Raw genomic sequence first — 19,258 nt, 5'->3', positions numbered from 1 at the left:
TGGTGTTCATGTGTGTTGCTTATGTGTGATGCTTTATTCTGCTTTTACTGCATTATCTAATAAATCTCTAATATACTGGTTAAAGTTCAATGCATGATAAATTGGAAGTTCTCTGCATATACGCTGGTTGCTTTAAGTACAGTCGCATGTACACGCTAGTTCACTTAGCTGAATTAGCGTATACAAATCTGTTTGGGAAATAAAATTATTGATATAATAATATTGATTCACACCCCCCCAGTATTATTTCCAACAATTGGTATCAAAGTAGCTCCTTTAGAAGAAGCTTGATCGCTTGAAGGGAGATCCATCATCATGAGAAATCAAGAAAGCGTGGGATCCATAAAACCGGCAATCTTTGATGGGAGCAACTTTGTTTATTAGAAAATAAGAACCACAGCCTATCTACAATCTCTTGGAACGGATGTCTGGGAAATTGTGGAAGGAGGATATACATTTCCAACAACAATTCCTACAGATACGACAGGTAAAAAGCAATATGAAACCAATGCCAGGGTTGTCAATAATTTATTGGGAAGTCGATCACAATCACAGTTTGTCCAAGTCATGCAGCTCAAATCAGCCAAAGAAATATGGGAAAAAATCATTCTGAGCTATGAAGGAGACTCTCAGGTAAAACGTGTTAAACTTCAAACTCTGAGAATTCAGTATGAAACTCTTAAGATGCACAGTGATGAAAGTATAGCTAGTTACTTCGTATAGATGAGGTTGTCAATTGTATGAAGAATCTATGTGAAGATATAAAGGAAGTTACCTTAGTTGAGAAATTTTTAAGATCCTTGTCTGCTAAATTTGAATCAAAAGTGTCTACCATAGAAGAAAAACAAGATCTGTAGACTATCACTATGACACAACTTCACGGAATCTTAACTGCCTTTGAGATGAGAAAAGGAGGTCCATCAGATATGAGAGAAGTTGCATTTAAAGCTTCAGCAAAAGGAAAGGAAGAACTCAATGAATCATGACATATTTCAGAAGAAGAAGATGAAGTAAACTTTGTCATGAAGCTTCAACGGGGTTCCGGAATATTTAGAGGTAAACTACCCTTCAAATGCTTTACCTGTGGTAGAGTCTGTCATTATGCTACAAAATATCCTCATAAACATAGATATGAAAAAGGGAGGGAATATGCAAAATGGAATTGAAAACAATTTGTAAGCAAAAAAAGCTACTATACTCATGAAGATAGCGATGGTTTATCAAATAGTGATGAAGATGAAAATGGTAATGACTATAGACTTCTAATGGCTTATGACGATGATAATTTTTGGGATGCTTTAGAAGAAGATGACCTTCATGAAGAAATCTCTAAACTCAAAATCTATTTAGAAGAAAAGGATATGATTATAGATACCTTGACATACCAACTTGTTCAGAAAGAAAAACACAATGAAAAACTAGAATGTGAAATTGTGGGTCTAAGAAAGGATCTTGAGAAAAAAAAAATCTCTCAATCTTAGATTTGCTAAAGGATCAGAAACCTTAAATGAAATTATCAAAGGGTAGAATTCTCCTCTGATAAAGATAGGTCTTGGATATACTGAAGAAGCATCTCAATCACAAAAGCCGTCAACCTCCACTAAAAGCTATCTTGACTTAGCAAAGAACAGTGAATAGTATGACAATCGTCAGCAAAGGCATAAAGTAGATCACCAGGTAAATCAAACTCAATTTGCTTCAAGGATGAACAAAAGCCACAACCAACCTCAGGTAAATCATACTCAATTTGCTCCAAAGATGAATATCAATAGAAACTACAATCACCAGGTCAATAGATTCGATAGTCGCAGGAACTTCTTTAATGGACAATGTTTCTCATGTCATAATTTTGGACACAAAGTTGTTCAATGTGTTGCTTACAAAACCATCATGACTAGAGAAGCATGAAATCAAAGGAATGTGACAGGGATCAAGAAAAGTTCCTATAATAACTTTTCTCTTCTTGAAAATGAAATGGAATGCTCAATCTGTAACAACTTTGGCCATGAAGAATCTAAATGCATGAGCAAATTTTGGCAAACATCTCAAAAGGAGCAAACTCCATTAAATCCCAATATATGGAGAAGGAAAGAACCTAAAACAGAAATATGTGGTATAGCCTTGTATGCAGAAGGACAAGAAAATCAGTGGTACATCGATAGTGGATGCTTAAAACACATGACAAGTGACAAAGAAAAACTTCACTAATATAATGCCTTAGAAAAGGAAAAGAATGTCTCATTTGGAAATGACACTCCTACTGTCATAAAAGGTAAAGGCTCTATTTTATTGAAAGAAAAGGTTAAAGCTGGGAATGTTATGTATGTAGACGGTCTAAAGCATAACCTATTGAGTGTCAGTCAAATGTGTGATCAAGGAAATGAAGTGGTGTTTCGATCAAACGGATGTGTTGTTTGTGAGCTTGATACAGGAGAAACCATGATCAAAGGTACAAGAACTCCAACCAACTTATACATACCCAAGGGAGGACAACAACGGTGCTATCAAAGAAAAAATGATGAAAATTGGCTGTGGCATAGAATATTGGGACATCTAAGCTTTTCTCAAATAAGAAAAGCTTGAAGATTCCAGGTTGTTCACGATCTTCTAGATATCAGCATCCCTGAAAATACAATATGCAAACCATGTCAATTCGGTAAGCAAACCAGAGCTCACTTCATTGAAAAAGAAGGGTCAGCTAGTAAGCCTCTTGAACTTGTCCATACTGATTTATGTGGACCATTAAGGAAAAAGTCACCTCGTGGAGAAGAATACTTTATTTTCTTCATTGATGATTTTTACAGAATGTGTTGGATAGGTCTTCCAAATCATAAAGATGAAGCATTTGAAAAGTTCAAAGCCTTCAAAGCTTTGGTTGAAAATGAATCAGATCGCAAAATCAAATGCCTCAAATCTGATCGAGGAGGGGAATTTACCAAGGATGAATTCTTTGAATTTTATGAACAACATGGAATAAAAAGGCAGTTCTCCACCACAAGGACTCCTTAGCAAAATTGAGTGGTAGAAAGAATGAACAAAATTGTTCAACAAATGCCTTGAGCTATGCTAGATGAATCTAGAACTCCTGCAACCTTCTGGGGTGAAGCTGCATTCGCCGCCGTAACCATTCTCAACCAAGCAAATGTTTGGGTAAACAACACTCAAACTCCACATGAACTTTGGTATGGTAAGACTCCTACTGTAAAATACTTTAAAGTTTTTGGAAGCAAATGTTATATCAAAATGACTGATGAAAAACTTGGTAAGTTTAAGCCCAGAGCAGATGAAGGTATTCTTCTTGGTTACTCTTCCCGAAGTAAATGATATAAATGTTATAATAATATATTTGGGAAAATCGTTGAAAGTATTGATGTTGTAGTTGATGAAGCATGCAAAAATACAAAACAGATAAAAATCGAAGATTATGACAATGAAGAAGATGGGGATTATTTTCCCACATCAAATCACAATGATTCTGAAGAAGAAACCATTTAAGCACCAGAAGAAGAGATAACGGTAGAAGAAAAGACTCCATCCAGATATGTTTAGAAAAATCATCCAGAAACTCAAATTTTAGGGGAAAAAGAGGCAGGTGTACAGACAAGAAGAACTATTATAGAAACATCAAGCTATCTAGCATTACTATCCTCCACCGAACCTCAAAATGTAATTGAAGCATGCAAAGATGAATGTTGGGTCAAGGCCATGAATGAAGAACTTGAGCAAATTGAAAAGAATAATACTTGGGAATTAGTTCCTAGACCTCATGATAAAAATATCATAGGAACTAAATGGATATTCAAAAAAAAACTGAATGAAAATGGAGAAGTTATTAGAAACAAGGCCAGACTTGTTTGTAAAGGATATGCTCAACAAGAAGGCATAGATTTTGAAGAAAATTTTGCACCTGTTGCTAGACTTGAAGCCATAAGGATGTTTCTTGCTCTTTCTAGCTTTCAGAAATTCAAAGTATACCAAATGAATGTAAAATCTGCCTTCCTTAATGGAGATTTAGAAGAAGTCTATATTGAACAACCAGAAGGATTCATTCTTGGAAATGATGAAAAACTTGTATGCAAACTCAAAAAGGCTCTCTATGCTCTAAAACAGGCTCCAAGGGCCTGGTATTACTGCCTTGACAAATATCTACACCAACAGGGTTTTTCAAAAGGATCAGCAGATAGCAATCTATATACAAAGATTGACACTGATAAATTGCTAATAATTGTTGTTTATGTTGATGATATCATTTTTGGTAGCAATGAAGAATCCATGAGTCAGAATTTTGCTTCAGTTATGCAACAAGAATTTGAAATGTCCTTGCTTGGTGAACTTACCTATTTTCATGGTCTACAAGTTCAACAAAATAAAGAAGGTATTTTTCTTTCACAAACCAAATATCTCAAACATTTCTTGAAAAGGTACGACATGGAAGATTCTAAACCTGTATGTACCCCAATGGTAACAGGATGCAGTCTTAGTTCAAATGATGAATAAGCAACAGTACATCAACCAACTTACAGATCCATGATTGGCAGTTTGCTTTATCTAATAGGTACTTGTCCTAACATCATGCATGCAGTAGGAATAGTTGGAAGATTTCAAGCAAATCCAAAGGAATCACACCTTCAGATAGTCAAAAGAATTTTCAAATATCTTCAAGGAACACAGAACTTTGGTTTATGGTATCCTAGAGATACATATCTTACTCTTCATGCATATACAAATGCAAATTGGGCAGGAAGTGTTGATGACAAAAAAAGCACTAGTGGTGGTGCATTCTATATGGGTTCCAGGTTAGTGTTTTGGTTCAACAAGAAACAAAGTTCAATTGCGTTATCTATAGCTGAAGCAGAATATGTGGTTGTTGCATCTTGCTACACACAACTACTTTGGATGATGCAAACATTGCAAGACATTCAGATCACATGTACTCCACCCATCTCCATTCTATGTGATAATACAAGTGCCATCAGTATTTCAAAGAATCCAGTCATGCACTCCAAGACTAAGCATATAGCCATCAAATACCATTTTCTACATGAACAAGTGCTTGAACAAAAGGTCAAATTGGAATATATTCCCTCCAAAGAACAGGTTGCTCATATATTCACTAAACCACTGCCCAGAGAGACATTTGAATATCTCCGACAAAAGATGGGAGTAGTTGCTACATCATCCTATTGTTAAATCAAATTTTTCAGAGAAAGGTTATTATACACGTGTTTCATGAAGTATAGTCGCGTACACACAGGGTTCTTATCGGTCAAGGAGCGTATATGTTTTTCAGACAAGAAAAATAGTGGGGCAGGCTCTAATATGGGTGCTCTGACTAATATTGATTATTAATATGCTCTGTTCATTAATTTTATCTAACTGACAAAGATGCCTTGATCATTGATCTAATAAAATATGGACAGGTAGCACCGGTTCAGGGGGAGCATTAGCCTACATGTACACCCAACATTGTTGACATATGGTTGTTGAGTCCAGCTATGGCTTCAGATATTTATACCATGTGTTGCTCAAGTCATGAAAAATTCTAGGGTGTGATATGTCTTCTCATACATTTGAATGAGTCCTCTTGGACAAATGATGTAATTTATATCCCCACTTTACATGGGATGGATGATGTAATATTTCTTGTTTTTGTCGTGTATAAACAATTGGTATATCCCCACCTGGTTGGGTGGATGAGTCATCCCCACTTGGTTGGGAGATGGATGTATGTATGAGTCATTGGTGATAGGAAGGTCATCCTCCACATAGTTGAGTTATAGAGTCATGTTATTATTTTAGAAAATCTTTTTGCAGACTTTGCTTGTGCTTAGGGAGAGCATGGATGGTTTCAATACATCTCAGCATGTACAAAAGGGGAGCTCAATCAGAGAATTCAGCATGTACTTAGGGGGAGCATGACCAACATAATGTATGTCAAAGGGAGAAATTATCTTGGTCCACCCTTTGCCCTTGATGCCAAAGGGGGAGAGTGACTTGGTGTTGTTATTGCCATCAACTCCAAAGGGGGAGATTGTTGGCATTATGATACAGGTGTTGTCCTTGATGGCAACTCACTCAGATGAAAGATCACCGTACAGCATGTCAACAACAAAGAATTACAGCTCAGACTACAAAGAATGAAGAAAGAGAGGTATATGCAGGTTCACCTTGACCATGCTGCGTCTACACGTAGGTTCACTGAACACAAGTAGCGTATACACACACACGCACTTTCACAGAAGGAAAAGCATGTATATCTTGGAAAACTAAGTTTTTGGTTCGAGGTATTTGGTCTAAGGTATTTTGATCCAAGGTATTGGTCCAAGGTATTTGGTCTGAGGTATTGACCCTAGGTATTTGGTCCAAGGTATTGGTCTTAAGTGGTTTTGGTCCATGGTATTGAGAAATGCCTAAAACTATATAAGGAGGAGAAGATCAGTAGGCCAAGTGTGCAAGTATTGAATATCTGATGAAGTGTGAGATCTAGTATGCAGGTTATTGGCTTATGGTGTTGTGCTTGATCTAAACCAAGGATGAACCTTAGCGATTGATGAGGGATAAGATCTAATGACGGATTGGGATCTTAAGGCTTGAAATGAATTATCATTATGTGGTTTGATCAAGTATAGTCTAGATTTGAATACTAATGCATGTGTTATTCTATAAATATTATGATCTGGGTATAACTGAAGTTTGGAATAGCTGCATAATTATGAATTAATATTTGCAGATGTGTACGCTGGTTGGCTTTGACAAAAGTGCGTATACACGCTAGTTTGACATGTGGAAGTAGTGTATACCTTATAAAGTATGTTCCAGTTGTTTCTGTTTGCTGTCGCAGAGTTCTGGGTTATGGTTTGGGTTCTAGTGATTGTATTCTAATGACAGTATTCTGAATGATCAGATTGATTGTGATTTGATGATGGGTTATCAAAGTGATTAATTGATTCAATTGTGGTTGATTCAAAAAGTGATGATTGAGTTGCAGTGATTGGTTGATGCATATGTATTTGATGATTGAATTGCAATTATGATGTTGTTGATGGATCCAGTCTAAAAATTTATGAAACATTGTCCTTGGAAGAAGAAAGAAGGTCGTAGCCTTTTGTAGGTCGCCACCTACGTACTAGTAAACATATTAGCTAGTACAAGAGTTAGGGGGTTGTAGCTCCCTTCCAGTAGAAGCTGGAGAACGAGAGAAGGTTGTAACCTTCTGCAGGTAGAAGCCTCCATACTGGTATGAGTCTACACCAGTACAAGATTGTAAATAGATTTTCTTATTATGAAAAGAAGACAGAGACGACAGTAGCAGATGGTTTGTACCCACATTGGGTTTCCACCTTATATCTTGTTGTTCATGTGTGTTGCTTATGTGTGATGATTTATTCTACTTTTACTGCACTGTTTAATAAATCTCTGATATACTGGTTAAAGTTCAATGCATTATAAATTAGCTAAATCAAAATTTCTCTGCATATACGTTGGGTTCTTTAAGTACAGTCGCGTGTACCCGCTAGTTCACTTAGCTGAAGTAGCGTATACAAATCTGTTCGGGAAATAAAATTATTGATCTGATAATATTGATTCACCCCCCCCCCCCCCTCAGTATTATTTCCAACAATTGGTGGATGAATGAATTGGCATTAGAGGAATTAGATGTCATGCTTATAGTGGTTAGTGTGTATATGACTTGGATTTTTCTTGTTGACGAAAGATTCTATAAGGAAAGGAGTGTTGGGTTTTCCCCTGGCCTCTGGCCTAATTTATAATGTTTCTTGTCTATGATTTTTTGTGCATTGTGATATCTATTTGAATGGATAAATTATTGATGTATAATTGCTTGATGACTTAACTAAACGAAATGAATACTAGGAGAAAAACATGCACATATCTGTCACAAGTAATTATCATGATAAGAAATTATCTCTTGTACTAGAATTTCAACAACAAGATCCAATTCTTGAAGATTTAAAAGAGATTGATAAACTTGTCCAAGAAAAGCAATATTAATAAAATCTAAAACATAATAATAATAATAACATAATCACACATTATACGCAATATTTGGATAAATTTGATGAAATGCAAAAGGTAGGGTGCACACTTAACAGAGAATGACTACTCAAGAGGATAAATTCGTCCACTTTCTTTCCAACCATGTTACATTTGTGGATCACAACTTTTTAGAATAAGAATACCTACAATGCACATAAAATGTGTTAAAGGTAGATAAATAATAAGCAAAATAATAAAATAAATTAAGAAACATTTTTATGAATAAATAAAAATTAGACAAGATTGAGGCACACGAATACATGAATGAGCTTTTCTTGGTTTCAATAATAACTTGTTGGAGTAGTCTAATCTCGGAGAAAACATTCCTCTATTTGATGAAGCAGCAGCGAAGTCAACATTGACTTAGTTGTTTGTCTATTGGAACGAGGGAGGTTTGCTCCAAGACTATCCAAATCCTAAATTATTCTCTACTAAATAGGGCCAACCATGTGAAGGTGGAAGATCTTATGCGCGCAACCCCCCCCCCCCCCCCCCCCCCCCCCCACGCCTTCACATCACTCTCTGTTCCCTAGTACTCAATCTATATACTATAAAATATTTGATAGCAACACATTAAAATTATTGCATACACACTAGCAAAACAAAAAATTAATAAAGAAACATATTTGTTGACATTCATCCTTTGGCAACTTATAAGCAAGTATATTTCATAATTTTACAACATAAGTACAAAAAAATATGCATGAACTCATTCAAAAATATTTATACATCAATATGTCTCTTTATACGTCAAAAATATTATACAACAATATGTCTTATACAATACATTATAACATTGTAGATCATCATTTTTTTTGTCTCTTCTTATTACAACCTACATAATTCTTAAGTATTTCATTCATTTCATCTTCTGGCGAAGGCTATTCTGATGATGATTGTAGTTGGATCCTCTAACTCATTGCACCCCTGGTCATGATGTTATCACGAAGTCAAAGATGTTGTGGGGGAACATCGCCTACAAAAATTATTAAATTTATATGGTCAGTTATTGAATATCATTGAAGTATTTTTTTAATAATAAAAAAATGCCTTTGCAATGTAATTATTTACCTTGTTCACTAGTCAAAACCGTTACAATGACATATTCGTGGTCCTCTTCTGGTTGAGCATCCTCCTGTATGACATGCTTTGTCAATCAAACCACAAAATTTATAAGTAGAGAATTGTAAATGAATAAGTAAAAAAAATAGAAGTGCATACTTTATAAGTATTATATGATTAATTTACAACCCTATTACTACCATGGGCCTCATCTGTTGATGCAATATCTTGGGGTTGCACCTCAATTCCATGGGGTTCCTTGGGAACACCAAAATGTTATATTTGGTGTGCATTATCATAGGACTAATGCTTAGTAGTAAAGGAATTTTCTATAATTGCACTACTCCCCCGCTAATTAAATCAATGAAACACATTAGATTTATATCAAACATGATTGTATTTTATAAATAATGAAAGGTTAACATGGATTGATTTTTATTTACCCTATCCTTCAAACTAGATCTTCGAGTTTGCCCCATGTTTTTTCGGTGCTCGACTACGCCTTTAAATCCTAACTTGAAACCAATCTCAAGGTATTCCTTCATGACTTCATATCCAAATACATCACCCTGAATTGCATAAGAGTATTGATTTTTTTATTTGCTAGCACAATTGCTAGAATGTTGGAAGGTGATATAACAAATGAAATAGTTAAGAAGTTTTGGGTACTTACAATTCATGCTTGTAGCTTCAAATAGCCACCTTGGCCCAATTTGTGCTACCCGAGCTTCTCAAGCCTTGCCTTGGTTGCCTTCGAAATGTTGGGGAGCCTATGAAAAGTTTCATGTTATATACTACAATTTTATTCAAAACTAAAGAAAATTAAAAGTATTGAATTCAACATGTAATTTATACCTTGCTTGACCATGTGGTGTTTTCCCTTCTTTTCTCATTTGCTTCCAATTTGTGTCCTTGATGAGACACTTCCATTCCATCTCAGGAATCCTGGGAGGAAGCTCATGCGTAGGGTTATCTATCAAGTTTTTCCTATACTAATCCCATAAATATTTTAACTGTTTTCCAATTGCGGAGGTGACCTTGGTTTTATTGAAGGTATCTACCCTGAATAAATATTTAAGGTAGTCCATAACCACTTTTTTAAGGTTGGAACTTTGGAAATTCCACCTTTCGCATATGGTGGTCCCAAAAATATCTAATGCTTGGTCATCCATTTTTTTATAAAACAAGTTTTTACCTACATGAAAAAATATATGATCATTAGTTTGAAAATAATAATATAGATGACATATGTGTTAGACAGAAAACATGAAATAAAATTCTAGGAATTTTAGTGTTTTTATTAGAAGTCCTTCATCATTCACCAAAAATGTGCACACAATTTTACCCATGCTCTTAGCACGTGATGCTCTAGGAAATGAACCCATAATGTCATCAGTACTAGGGTCACATCCATCACCACTTGTTCCAGAGCCTGGTTGCGTGTTTGGATCAGGGGTCATGTGCTCATGAGTCGAAGCCAATGGTGTGGACCTAGTGTCAGTATCGGGAGTAGATGTATGCAGGGTGCTAGTGCTAGCCATACACTCATGTCATGTCTCGTTAGTTCCACTAGTACAAACACCAAGCTGAGGATGAACTAACTGATGTGAGGGGCAAAGTTCCTCTAAATAACACTACATAAGAAATAAAATACTTTTTTCTCAATTAAATATTGTAAAATTTAAAAACTAAACTTTCAGAATTAAACTTAAGACATAAAAATAAAAAATAAAATAAAATAAAAAACTCACTTTAAAATATGGTTATTACCTTGTATGTCTCAATATCTTCTCTCAATTGCTTGATCCTTGCCTCAGTCGTAGGACTTTGATCCCTACTACAAATCAACTCAAAAATTTGTTTGTTTGTTTCCTTCACATACTTTCTTATTGTCCCCTCAAAGTTCGTGCATGACCACAACTCTTCCTCATTAGGAACATCATCGTCATGGGGCTCAAACTACATATTTCAATAAAAGAAAAGTTATTATTTTGATTATATAAACAAATAATCAAAAATTAACATTAAATGTAAATCAAAATTGTTATTTTTTTTTACTTTTGACTGTGCAGGTGCTTTTCCATTGGGATCAACTTGCCACATAATAATATAATTAGACCAATGAAATGTTTTTTTTAAATGTTAAAGAATATGTATCAAAATAAGCATTAGTTGATGGTGTTAACACCTAATCTTTGGGATTAGGAAAATCCATGTAAATATTGTAAATAAAAAAATAAAGGAAATTGGAAAACGAAGAGAAATTAGGAGATGAATCCCAATAATCTCCCTCTCCTTGTATATATCCATGTTCTCTCTTAATTCAAAAATACAATTGATTCATGGAGTTACTCTCCTGGACTGACATGGTATCATAGCCATCCCCATTTTAGCTTCCCTCTGCTCCTGTAAATCCTATTTATCTGCCATTATTCCCTACCATCGAGAGTGTGTTCTCTACTTTCTGCATTGAATAGTTTGGTGTGTGTATGCTTCTCTGACCATTGTAATGAATTGAAGGTTGGACTATGTGATTGTGCATTGAGGTAAATATGTTGTTTCACCAAGGATGATAAGGCCATGGTCTCAATACTATGTTGACTCAAACCTCTCCCCTTCAACTGGAGAGCCGACACTATTCATGTAATCTAGTATGTGTAATCATTAATTTTCGAAGACTCTAATCTAGCCTGTGTATTATGGTGTGGTAGTTGAATGTTGTCATATGCTATGGAGATTTTTGTTAAATTGTATACACCTGCACTTACGTTAACTCATTTGGAGGGCCCAACCATGTGTGATGTTTTGAAAATCCTTTCTTATTAAAAGTCTTATATGTGTATGTTAAGGACTATGTTTAGTTCGTTGGTATCTCTTTTTTGAATACTTTCATTATGAGATTATTTTTTTAATGGGGTCGATATATGTCATTATCATATTCCATTCATTATGAGATGAATTTTTAATGGGGTTGATATATATGTTACATGGTATATTGGATGCCTTATAGTATTCCATTCATTGTGAGATGCATTTTTAACGAGGACGATATGTGTTACATGGTATATTGCATGCCTTATGGTGAATGGTCATAGGTGAATTGTAATATTGTGTTGAACCTTATCTTTTTCATATATATTATATTGAGAGGTTGGTTAATATATATATTGCTTCATATATTATATTGAGGTGTTGGTTTATATACCCATATTTGAAAAGTCAAATATTATTTGAAGCATGTTGTATGGAGGTATATTGATGATTTTTTGAAGACAAAGTCAATCAATTTTATTACAAAAACATCAATATTTGTTGTAAGTATTATAATTATTTTGAGGCCATATCATATTTTGTGGTGCATTCAATTATCTCTATAGTTGGAGTGGTTTTCTCCAACAAAGAGAACTACCATGAGGGGTCTAGGAAGATAAAGCACACTTTGATTTTCAATTAGTTGTGGAAAGGAGTTTGCGAAGGAGGAGACAATGCACCTAAAAATCCAACTTCACACAAAGAGCTTGTCATTCAGGAAAATAAGAACAAAAAATCCTATGCCTTGATTGTAGCGTCAATAAATGAAGAGGTGATTCGACATATTTTTCCATTTTAAAATGATTTTGAAGCTTTAAAGAAGTTGAAGGAATTATATGACTCACACTCTGAGCTTGAAGTTGTTCAATTGATGATTAAGTTGTTCAATCTTGAGTTGAAAAATGATGACCCTCTTGCTTTAGCATCAAAAATAAGATTGATTATGCATGACATAAAATCCATTGGTTTTGAAATAGATTTTCCTCTCATAGACTATGTTAAGGCACTATATCCCACTTATTCACATTATCTCAAGTCATTACAAGCAAGTTGAAAACTTAAGGAGATGTACTTTGACTCCCTTGAGAAGAAGTTTGTTGAAAGAGAGAAGGATTTGGGGAAGAAGACAACTCCTCATTTTTCTAAAGAAGCTATGTGCCTTGCATACAAAGAGAAGAATCATGCACATGATTCTTATAGAGGAAGAAGTGGTCGAAGAGGAAGAGGAAGGAAGAATATTAGAGGCAAGGGGGGCAAACATTTCCAAGGAGAAAGGTCTAATCTTCATTGCATATGATGTAACAAAAATGGACATGATGCTTCCACATGTAAGCTTCCTTGGGACAAAATCGAGCAGGAAATAAATGAAGAAAAATATAAAACACTTGGTAAAGGGAAAGGAAAAGCACCTGAGTCTACTCATTATGTTATGGCATATTGCAACAATACAATAACTAAAGAATTATTTAATTCTTCACTTTCTTCATGGAAAGATGATTGGTTACTTGATTCAGTAGCAACTTCCCACATGACTTGTAGAAGAGATTTATCTGAATAATTCAATGATAGTGTTGATGGAGTAGACTCCCTTGCAGACAAGTCAAAACTCAAGCCATCAGGGCTTAACACCATTAGGTCCAAACTTCCTAATCTTCCATACTTTATTCTACATGATGTTATATACCTCCTGGGGTTCAGGAGAAACATGTTGGCATTATGATACAAGTGTTGTCCTTGATGGCAACTCACTCAGATGACAAATCACAGTATAGCAGATTAACAACAAAGAATTACAGATCAGACTACACAGAATGAAGAAACAGAGGTATATGCAAGTTCACCTTGACCAAGCTGCGTATACACGCAGGTTCACTGACCACAAGTAGCGTATATGTACACACATACTTTCACAGAAGGAAAAGCATGTATACCTTGGAAAACTAAGTATTTGGTCCATGATATTGGTCCAAGGTGTCTCGTCCGAGGTATTGACCCTAGGTATTTGGTCCAAGGTGTTTGGTCCGAGGTATTGACCCCAGGTATTTGGTCCAAGGTATTGGTCCTAAGTGGTTTTGGTCCATGGTATTGAGAAAGGCCTAAAACTATAAAAGGAGGAGAAGATCATTAGGACAGGTGTGCAAGTATCGAATATCTGATGAAGTGTGAGATCTAGTATGCAAGTTATTGGCTTATGGTGATGTGCTTGATCTGAACCAAGGATGAACCTTAGCAGTTGATGAAGGATAAGATCCAAAAAGATCTAATGATGGATCAGGATCTTAAGGCTTGAAATGAATTATCATTATGTGGTTTGATCATGTATAGTCTAGATGTGAATACTGACGCGTGTGTTATTCTGTAAATATTATGATCTAGGTATAACTGAAGTCTGGAATAGCTGCAGAATTATGAATTAATATTTGCAGATGTCTACGAAGGTTGGCTTTGAGAAAAGTGCATATACACGTAGGTTCGACACATGGAAGTAGTGTATAACTTATAAAGTATGTTTCAATTGTTTTTGTTTGCTGTTGCAGAGTTCTGGGTTCTGGTTTGGGTTCTGATTACTATATTTTGGTGACAGTATTCTAACTGATTAGATTGATGGGTTGTCAAAGTGATTGAAGGATTCAGTTGTGGTTGATTCAGAAAATGATGATTGAGTCTCAGTGATTGGTTGATGCAGATGTATTTGATGATTGAATTGCAATTATGATGTTGTTGATGGATCCAGTCTGAAAATTTATGAAACATGGTCCTTGGAGGAAGAAAGAAGGTTGTAGCCTTCTGTAGGTCGCTGCCTACATACTAGTAAACATATCGGCTAGTACAAGAGTTAGGGGGTTGTAGCTCCCTTCCAATAGAAGCTGGAAAACGAGAAAAGGTTGTAACCTTCTGCAGGTAGAAGCTCGTGTACTGGTATAAGTTTGCACTAGTACAAGATTGTAAGCAGATTTTTGTTGGAAATAATACTGAGAGGGGGGGTGAACCAGTATTATCAAGTCAATAAAACTTTTTCATTTCCATAATCAGATTCATATATTCTACTTCCACAACTTCTTATGATTAAGTTAATTGATCTTCAATGAGTGCATTAGAACATTATCAACCATATTATCAGTTAACAGATGCAGTAACATAGAGTAGATCATCACACATAAGGCACACACATGAACACCATGATATAAGGTGGAAACCCAATGCGGGAGAAAACCACCTGCTGCAAGTCATCTCAATCTTCTTCTTAATAAGAAAATCCTTTTACAATATTTTGTACTGGTGCAGTCTTATACCAGTACGGGAGCTACAACCCCCTTTGCTCTTGTACTAGCTTAGATACTAGTACGTAGGTGCTGACCTACAATCTTCTCTCCTCCAGGTACCACGTTTCATCAATTTTCAGACTGGATACAACACATAATCTGAAGGGCCACATTTCATCCAATTTTCATACTGGACCCAACAACAACATTGAAGCTCATAATCAAACAACCTTTTGAATCACCTAATCACCAGATCAATACATATACAATGAGAGTTGTCAACCAGATCTAGTCCACCAGATCATATAAGGATAAGTCATTATGAACCTGATCCATTCATCTATCAATACTGAAGCTAATCATAATCATTCAATCAATCACTGCTGTTATCAAAACATAATATCAGAAACCAAACATCACTTCAAAACCCATAACACAACAATAATAAACAGGGCAGCTAAATAGATTTCATGAAAAGTCCGTAGCTTCACCCATAGAACACCTGCGTACATACGCACTGTTTCCAACTGCTTTCCTGCGTACCCACGCACTGTGCCTCACGGACTTCTTGCATACCTATGCTCTGTGTCTTATGAACTGCCTGCACACCTCCGCATCTGCAATGCTTCTGCGCCTGCGTATCTGCGCACCTGCAACGCTTCTGCGCCTACATATCTCCGCACTTTTCTTTCACTGCACTTGCGGTCCTACAGGTATAGAGAATTTCAAGACATCAAGAATAACCTAGACTGTCAGATCTACAGATTTGAACATGTGCCGAGGAGATATCAACCCATTAGTAGACTTGACTTGTAATTCTCATGTTTCTCCTTGATTTAGATTCAGCTATCTCTCACAAACCCATCACTAGAATTTCAGATCTAGCTTCTCTTTAGATCTTCTTCTTTCACAAGTGTCTAGCCAAATGATCTCCTTTGCTTTATATAGGCAGGCTCTTCCTAAAAACATGGATCAATACCATAGATAACCAATACAAGGGATCCAAACCGGGGCTAAATTAGATCCTATACCACGGGCCAAAACCATAGAATCAAGAATGGCGAGCTAAATACCACGGGCCAAACATAAGAAACCCCACGTGAGCGCGCTTCTCTGCCTTGAAGTGAGTGAACTAGGGTCCGCACCTTTTACATGGTGTACCTGCGGGTATGTACGCACTTTATCTATGACATGCCTGCGGGTCCGTAGCTTTTGTACGGTGTACCTGCGTACCTCTTGTTTTCTACATTATTTGTGAGCTAATCATCAATCTCTACTACTGACCTGTTATACAGTGATCCATCACCTATATGAGTTGCCATCAAGGACAACACTTTAGCCATAATGCCAACAATCTCCCCCTTTGGACTTGATGGCAAAGCTTACTTGTCATACTAAGAACTTGTCATTTGATTCCTTTGAACTGTCCTGCATCCATGAATTGTGTTACATCTGATATCTCAACTTGTCATTTGATTCCTTTGAACTGTCCTGCATCCATGAATTATGTTACATCTGATATCTCTTCTGTAGATGTATATAAGTGAGATGTTCTTCTATGAGTGGGTTGCCATCAAGTACAACACATGCATCATAATGCCAACAATCTCCCCCTTTGGACTTGATGGCAACAACACCAAATCACTCTCCCCCTTTGACATCAAGGGCAAAGGGTTTTGCTCCCCTTGACTATAAACCAGATCTGCTGAAGTCTCTGAATGAGCTCCCCCTTTGTATATGCCATGGTGCACCAATCAGATCATGCTCTTTCTAAGAACAAGCTGAAGTTTAGACTGTAAGCAAGATCTGCAAAAAGATGTTCTATAAGAAGAACATGACCCTATATGACCTTCCTATCACCAAAAGACTCAATACATACATCCATCACCCAACCAAGTGGGGATACATCAGGAACTAGATACATTACATCTTCATCCCAGGCATAGTGGGGAAACCAACATAGGTCGTTACATGACCTGAAGAGATGACTACAATAGATAGAGACATATTATTACATCATGAGTCGTGATATGACATTTATAACAGAGACCAATCACCTAAGATAAACATCAGCAACAACATTGTATGGTCTGCTCCATAGTATCTGTCAACAGTAACTAGATCAGCAACTTGCATTAGTGCATGAATCATCAAGGTATGTCTGCATCAATTATGAACCAAGTAGCATTAATGCAACTTTGAATAGTCAACCATGAATCCAGCCAACAATTCTCATCCATATATGTGCCAAGAACAATAAAGACTCCATGCAAGCACCATTAGAGAATCAACCACAAATCTGATCCAAGAACCATGTGAACAACTCATAACCATAGCAAGATGAATCATAAGCATCATCACCAAGGACCATAATGCCAACAATGCATTAAGAGCATATGCTCCCCCTAAACTTGTGCCATCTGTCAGATCTTATCAGTAAGAAAAGTCAGCGAATAAAAGACAGATCCGCAGTTTCTCATTATACGGCCTGCTTGGCTCCGCACTTCACCTTCCACTCCTCTACGTATCCCCGCACATGAATTTCTGTGTTTCTGCGTATTCCCGCAGAGAGCCTTCTACTATAGTGCGTACCCACGCACCTGTGCCATCAATCGCGCCGCGTACCTATATTGTGGCCACGCACCTTCAGATGCTATCGCGCCGCGTACCTATACTGTGGCCACGCACCTTCAGATACTATCGCGCCGCGTACCTCCGCAGGTTTTCCTTCTATCGCGCCGCGTACCTCCGATCTTGCTTCGCACCGCTTCTTCTGTCTCGCCGCGTCCGTCCGCATGTGCCCTTTTGTTACGCCACGCACTTATATTGTAACTTCGCAGCTCGACCTCCTATGTCGCCGCATACCTACGCACCAGGACCATTGCTGCGCTGCGTACCCTCACACTTTCATAGTGAAAAGTCTGCGTACCTCTTATTAGAACCTAATTAACAGTCCTCCTCTGTGCTACTGACAGTTAGATTCCCAGATCTGATCTTGTGCTCGAGAGATCACACTTCATAGATTCACTTCCAACTTCACTTTCCCTACTGCCTTTCTTCAAACAATCATATACGCGATTGTGCAGTATCCAACTCGCGTATATACGCGACTTCCCTTTATGGAGTTTGCATATGAGATTCAGGACACTGAAGTTTTGTACTTTCAGCTCCCTCTGATTCTGGTATGTCTGTACGTTGTGCTGTGCCGCCTTTTTCTGACTGTACTTCCTTCTTCTTCCATATCTTCAAGTGTGATGATGACATTTTCTCATTTTGATATGGTGCCCACACTTTGTTCCTGCATTCCTTAGCTATATGTCCAAGCTTGTTACATGCATAACATCTTACATGTTTCATATTCCTCCTGTAACAGTCAGTAGCTTTATGACCATACATATTGCAAGCAAAGCAATATCCATTAAAGTACCTTGAATGTGATGATCTTTCTACATAATGGTCTTGAACCCTTCTTCTTCTACATCTAGCTACAACATGTCCAAGATTATGACATACATAACATTCAACATTATTCATAGGAGGAGTAAAGGATTTTCTTTGAGGAATTTCTTTCCTTGGTTGATGATGAGATTGGTCTTTCATTTCTCTGTTGATCACTTTAGATTTCTCTTTAGAGTTCCTTGCCTCACCTTGTGAACTAGATTCACCTTCAATAGAGTCATGGAAACCAAGACCAGTTTTGATAGCAGGAGACCTTTGACTATTAAGAATATCATCCAAGATTTTAGTACTATCTTGAAATCGTAAGAGCTTATCCTTTTCTTCTAATTTACCTTTCAAGATATTTACCTCAACTTGAAGTTGTTCTTCCTTTTCTAGACATTTCTTCTTTATGTCTTCTTCAGCTTTTCTTCCTTCTTCCATTTGTTGCCTTAGTTTGAGTATCTCCTTTTCTTGTTCTTCATTCAAATCCTGTTGTATTTGATGAACTCTGAAGGCACATTCCAGCTGGGATTTTAAGCTGATGACTTCGTTGTCTTGTTTTTTTAATTGCTTGGTGTAGATCTTCATTCTGCTTCTTTGATTCTTCAAGATCTTCCTTTAGTGAG

Source organism: Pinus tabuliformis, chromosome 2_1, assembly GCF_031772625.1.
Source record: "Pinus tabuliformis cultivar Carrire ecotype Pingquan chromosome 2_1, CPIR1, whole genome shotgun sequence".
In the NCBI taxonomy this organism is placed as follows: Eukaryota; Viridiplantae; Streptophyta; class Pinopsida; order Pinales; family Pinaceae; genus Pinus; species Pinus tabuliformis.
Note: the sequence above shows the minus strand (reverse complement) of the source record.